The 6,821-nt window shown below is 42.8% G+C and overlaps 1 non-coding gene across 1 annotated transcript; it reads left to right on the top strand.

Annotated features, from left to right (window-relative positions):
* Window positions 1–5,513: 5,513 nt before the first annotated feature.
* Window positions 5,514–5,589, top strand: trnaa-ugc (transfer RNA alanine (anticodon UGC)). The gene has a single exon. It is a non-coding gene; the product is annotated as a tRNA-Ala (tRNA).
* Window positions 5,590–6,821: the final 1,232 nt, after the last annotated feature.

The raw sequence follows: 6,821 nt of genomic DNA, 5'->3' as shown, positions 1-6,821 counted from the left end.
CCTGGCGCCTCTTTATGTTTTCTGACAAGAGACCCCTCCCTTTATGGGTTTGGAGGACATAATACATTTATCTTCATGGTTAGGACAAAGCCCGTCCATTTAAGATGTCATACAGGGCTCTAGCTCCATTACCAGGCGTCTCACTCACCTTTAAGTGGAGATCCCACACCTGTTCATCATACTTCTCATAGCGACATACTTAGAGTCCCGCCCCCTCAACCAGCTAACCAAACTCCCCCAGAGTGTCTCCTCTAGTGGGGGCAAACACCAGAGCTGTACCCTGCAGAGAGATGTAGGTAAAAAGAGAGAGAGAGACAGAGAGAGAGAGAGAGAGATAAAAGAGAGAGCGGAGAGGGAGGGAGAGAGAGAGATAAAGAAACAGAGAGAGATAAAGAGAGCTAGAGAGACAGATAAGAGAGAGAGCAACAGATGGAGAGAGAGAGAGAAAGAGAGAGATCAAGAGAGGGAAGTAGAAGGAGTAAGTTGAGGGTAGGAAGAGATATGGATAAGACATGGATAAGACATGGATAAGACATGCATATGAATGCACCTCTGCACCATAACACCATATCCCTCCTTTTCTAAGCCAATAAATAGAGCAGTAGTCTAAACAATAAATGGTAATACAATGTGCTTTAATTGAAGGGGCGTGTTCATAACACTGTGACATCATCATGTGTTAATCTGATCAGCTTCATTGTTAGACTAAAGCTTTATGTTTGACAACATATTGACAAATTAACCTGTTAGGGCTAGGGGGCAGTATTTGCACGGCTGGATAAAAAAATGTACCCGATTTAATCTGGTTACTAATCCTACCCAGTAACTAGAATATGCATATACTTATTATATATGGATAGGAAACACCCTAAAGTTTCTAAAACTGTTTGAATGGTGTCTGTGAGTATAACAGAACTCATTTGGCAGGGAAAACCCTGAGACAGATTCTGACAGGAAGTGGATACCTGATGTGTTGTATTACCTTTAAACCTATGCCATTGAAAAACACAGGGGCTGAGGAATATTTTGGCACTTCCTATTGCTTCCACTAGATGTCACCAGCCTTTACAAAGTGTTTTGAGTCTTCTGGAGGGAGATCTGACCGAACAAGAGCCATGGACCGATGATGGCCCATTAGACACCTGGCGCGCGAGTTCATGTTGGGTACCCTCGTTCCAATACGTTATAAAAGAGAATGCATTCGTCCACCTTGAATATTATTCATGTTCTGGTTAAAAAAGGCCCTAATGATTTATGCTATACAACGTTTGACATGTTTGAACGAACGTAAATATATTTTTTCCCCTCGTTCATGAAGTGAAGTCCGGCGGGCTTAGATCATGTGCTAACAAGACGGAGATTTTTGGACATAAATGATGAGCTTTTTTGAACAAAACTACATTCGTTATGGACCTGTGATACCTGGAAGTGACATCTGATGAAGAGAATCAAAGGTAATGGATTATTTACATAGTATTTTCGATTTTAGATCTCCCCAACATGGCGGCTAGTCTGTATCGCAACGCGTATTTTTCTGGGCGCAGTGCTCAGATTATTGCAAAGTGTGATTTCCCAGTAAGGTTATTTTTAAATCTGGCAAGTTGATTGCGTTCAAGAGATGTAAATCTATAATTCTTTAAATGACAATATAATATTTTACCAATGTTTTCTAATTTTAATTATTTAATTTGTGGTGCTGACTTGAATGCCGGTTATTGGAGGGAAACGATTTCCTGAACATCAACGCCACAGTAAAACGCTGTTTTTGGATATAAATATGAACTTGATAGAACTAAAAATGCATGCATTGTCTAACATAATGTCCTAGGAGTGTCATCTGTTGGAGATTGTAAAAGGTTAGTGCATAATTTTAGCTGATTTTATGGTTTTGGTGACGCCTGTCTTTGAATTGGCACAACATTACACACAACTCTTGTAAATGTACTGTCCTAACATACTCTAAATTTATGCTTTCGCCGTAAAACCTTTTTGAAATCGGAAAACGTGGTTAGATTAAGGAGATGTTTATCTTTCAAAGGGTGTAAAATAGTTGTATGTTTGAAAAATTTGAATTTTGACATTTATTTGGATTCAAATTTGCCGCTCTTGAAATGCACCTGCTGTTGATGGAGTGCACCATGGGTGGGACGCTTGCTTCCCACCTAGCCCATAGAGGTTAACTGTAGAATAACACCTACACTATCTAGTATAAAAATCCACACTTTTTTGAGATAGAGTCCCACTTTAAATCTACCAGTGAGACATTATTAATTTCCAATTTCAACAATTATATAAAAACGATATCTTTACACAAAAAGCGGTGGTGTGAAAAGAGAGAAACACAGAGAGAGAGAGAGAGAGAGAGCGAGAGAGAGAGAGACAGAGAGAGAGGGAGGGAGAGAGTGAGAGAGAGAGCACACAGGGGGACAATCACCTACCTGGAGGTGACAGCATTCCCTCACCCATGTACCCCTCTAGGCACAACAACGACAGCATAACCAAAAACAATGTGTCATAACTCCTGCAGCTCTGTCGCATGCTAGGTATGTTCATAGTCAATGGTGGGCTTCAAGGGGACTCCTATGGTAGGTACACCTATAGCTCATCTTTTGGCAGTAGTACTGTAGACTACTTGATCACTGACCTCAACCCAGAGTCTCTCAGAGAGTTCACAGTCTGCCCATTGACATGCCTATCAGATCACAGTAAAATCACAGTCTACTTGATCGGAGCCATGCTCAATCATGAGGCATCAAAGCCAAAGGAACTGAATAGTATTAAGAAATGCTATAGATGGAAGGAAATTCATGCGGAAACCAACCAAAATTCCAATAGGCAAGAACAAATTCAATCCCTTTTAGACAACTTCCTGGACGAAACGTTTAACTGTAAAGTGAAGGTGTAAACTTGGCAGTAGAAAACCTAGACAGTATATTTGACCTCTCAGATTCCCTCTCAAATCTAATAATGGCAAACAGAAAACCAAAGAAAATTAATAACATTGACAAATGGGTTGATGAAGAATGCAAAAACCTAAGAAAGAAATTGAGAAACCTATCCAACCAAAAACAAACCGTGTAGAGTCCCAGAAAACCTGAGCCGACGCCTTCAATATGGTGAATCACTAAAACAATACAGAAATAAACTAGAAGGAACAGCACTTAAGAAATCAGCTCCATAGACTCTAACCACTTCTGAGAAAATTGGAAAACTCTAAACAAACAACACGAAGAGTTATCTTTCTATGTATGGGTTAACCACTTCTCCAATCTTTTTGACCCTAAAAAAAAATGCACAAATAGGAAAAACATATACATGATCAAATACAAATATTAGAATCAACTATTAAAAACTACCAGAACACACTGGATTCCCCAATTACATTGAATGAACTACAGGACAAAATACAAACCCTCCAACCCCAAAAGGCCTGTGGTGTTGATGGTATCTTCAATGAATTGATAAAATACACAGAGCACAAATTCCAGTTGGCAATACTTAAACACTATAACATCATCCTTAGCTCTGGCATCGTCCCCATTATTTGGAACTAAGGACTGATCAGCCAAATCCACAAAAGTGGAGACAAATTTGAACCCAAAAAATACAGGGTGATATGCGTCAACAGCACCCTTTGGAAAGTCCTCTGCATTATCATTAACAGCAGACTCATTTCATTTCCTCAAACAATGTACTAAGCAAATGTCAAATTAGCTTTTTACCAAATTACTGTACGACAGACGACATATTCATCCTGCACACCAAAATGGACAAATAAACAAACCAAAACAAAGGCAAAGTCTTTTCATGCTTTGTTGATTACAAAAAAAGCTTTTGACTCAATTTGACATGAGGGTCTGCTATGTAAATTGATGGAAAGTGGTGTTGGGGGAAAAACACACAACATTATAATATCCATGTACACAAACTAAAACTGTGCGGGTAATTTATTTTTATTTTCATTTAACTAAGTCATTTAAGAAGAAATTCTTATTTACAATGACGGCCAACCCCGTCCAAACCCGGACAACGCTGGGCCAATTGTCCACCACCCTATGGGACTCCCAATTACAGCTGGATGTGATACAAGCTGGATTTGAACCAGGAACTGTAGTGACTCCTCTTTCGCTGAGAGGAGCATGCTGCGCCAATCAGGAGCATGTTAAAAATGGCAAAAAACACACATTTCTTTTCACAGGGCCGTGGGGTGAGACAAGAAACCAGCTTCAGCCCCACCCTCTTCAACATATATATCAACAAACTTGCGAGGGCACTAGAACAGTCTGCAGCACTCGCACTCACGCTACTAGAATCTAAAGTCAGATGTCTACTGTTTGCTGATGATCTGGTGGTTCTTTCCCCAACAAAGGAGGGTCATACAGCAGCACATTTATCTTCTGCCCAGATTCTGTCAGACCGGGGCACAAAAATAATGATGTTCCAAAACAGGTCCAGTTCCTTTGGCTGAAAATTCTTGAATCAGTTATAGAACACATTACCCTTTATGGTTGTGAGGTCTGGGGTCCGCTCACCATCCAATAATTCACAAAATGGAACAAACACAAATTGAGACTCTGCATGCAGAATTCTGCAAAAATGTCCTCTGTGTACAACGTAAAACACCAAATAATGCATGCGGAGCAGAATTAGTCTGATACCTGCTAAAATCCAGAAACGAGCCGTTAAACTCTACAACCACCTAAATGGAAGCGATTCTCAAACCTTCCATAAAAAACGAATCACCAACAGAGAGATTAACCTGGAGAAGAGTCCCCTAAGCAAACTGGTCCTGGGGCTCTGTTCACAAACACAAACAGACCCCACAAAGCCCCAGGAATTTCCATTGAGTAGACTGCTGTAGACAGACATGGATCGCAGGCTATGTGCACACTGCCCACAAAATGAGGTGGAAACTGAGCTGCACTTCCTAACCTGCCAAATGTATGACCATATTAGAGACACATATTTCCCTCAGATTACACAGACCAACAAAGAATTAGAAAACAAACCCAATTTCGATAAACTCCTATATGTATTGGGTGAAATTCTACAGAGTGCAATCACAGCAGCAAGATTTGAGATTTGTTGTCACAAGAAAAGGGCAACCAGTGAAGAACAAACACAATTGTAAATACAGCCCATAATTATGTTTATTTATCTTACCTTTTCTATTTTAGTTATTTACAACACTGTATATAGGAATAATATGATATTTGAAAAGTCTCTATTCCTTTGAAACTTTAATGTTAACTGCACATTTTATATTGTTTATTTCACTTTTGTTTATTTTCTATCTCACTTGCTTTGGCAATGTAAACATGTGTTTCCCATGCCAATAAAGCCATTTGAAACATAACTGAATTGAATTGATAAAGAGAGAGACAGAGAGAGAGACAGAGAGAGTGTAAGGCTCTGGGTGTAGTGGGTGCGAAGTCAGGCGTAGGTAGCAGAGAGTACAGGTTAGTGCTTTATTGGCACAAACGGCGAACATAAGCCACCCCACTAAGATACATGGTCCCGTGTGGCTCAGTTGGTAGAGCGTGGTGTTTGCAACGCCAGGGTTGTGGGTTCGATTCCCACGGGGGACCAGTACGGAAAAAAATGTATGAAATGTATGCATTCACTACTGTAAGTCGCTCTGGATAAGAGCGTCTGCTAAATGACTAAAATGTAAATGTAAAATGATACAGGGTGCATACAAAACAAATGCCCCAAACACTGGGGACTGAAACAGTCTGGAGAAAAACCCAAGACCGAAACACCTGAGACACAAGCGTGCACAGATGCAACACACAAACAATCCCGCACACAGAGCAGGCGGGCCTACTGGCTAAAATAACCTGACTAATCAGTCTAACAACAAACAGGTGAGACCAACAAACAGAAAGTGGAAAAAAGGTAATCAGTGGCAGCTAGTAGGCTGGTGATGACGAACACCACCCGAGCAGGAAGGGGAGCCACCTTCGGTAGGAGTTGTGACAGTACCCCCCCGACGCGTGGCTCATGCAGGGTGATCTGGGTGGAGGCGATGGAAATCCTTCAACAGTGACGGGTCCAAGATGTCCTCCACCGGTACCCAGCACCTCTCCTCCGGGCAGTACCTCTCCCAGTCCACGAGGTACTGCAGGCCCCTCACCTGGCGTCTCGATGTCCGGAGGGACCTCCGGCACCTCACCTTCTTGCAGGGGACCAGCTACCACCGGCCTGAGGAGAGACACATGAAATGAGGGGTTAATACGGTAATAGAAAGTAATCTATAACACACCTCGTTTATCCTCCTCAGGACTTTGAAGGGCCCCAGCTTCCGGCAGGGCAAGCGGAGGGGTAGGTCGAGAGCCAGACCCTGTCCCCCGGCAAGCACTCCTCTTCTGCCGTCCACCGGCTTGCTTGAGGGATTCCTGGACGGCTCTCCAGGTCTCCTTGGAGCGCTGCACCCACTCCTCCACTGCAGGACCCTCGGTCTGGCCATGGTGCCAGGACCGGCTGGTAGCCCAAGACACAATGAAATGGTGATAGGTTCGTAGAGGAGTGAGTTCTGGGCCAACTCCGCCCATGGAATGTACCTAGACCACTCCCCTGGCCGGTCCTGGCAATACGACCGCAGAAACCTATCCACCTCCTGGTTCACTCTCTCCGCCTGCCCATTACTCTCGGGGTGATAACCGGAGGTCAAGCTGACCGAGACACTCCATAAACGCCTTCCATACCCTGGACTTGAACTGGGGACCTCGATCAGAGACGATGTCCTCCGGCACCCCGTAGTGCCGGAAGACGTGGGTAAATAGTGCCTCCGCAGTCTGTAGGGCCGTAGGGAGACCGGG

Source organism: Salmo salar, chromosome 01 (assembly GCF_965601325.2).
Source record: "Salmo salar chromosome 01, fSalSal1, whole genome shotgun sequence".
In the NCBI taxonomy this organism is placed as follows: domain Eukaryota; kingdom Metazoa; phylum Chordata; class Actinopteri; order Salmoniformes; family Salmonidae; genus Salmo; species Salmo salar.
This window is presented reverse-complemented; position numbering and strand designations above follow the sequence as displayed.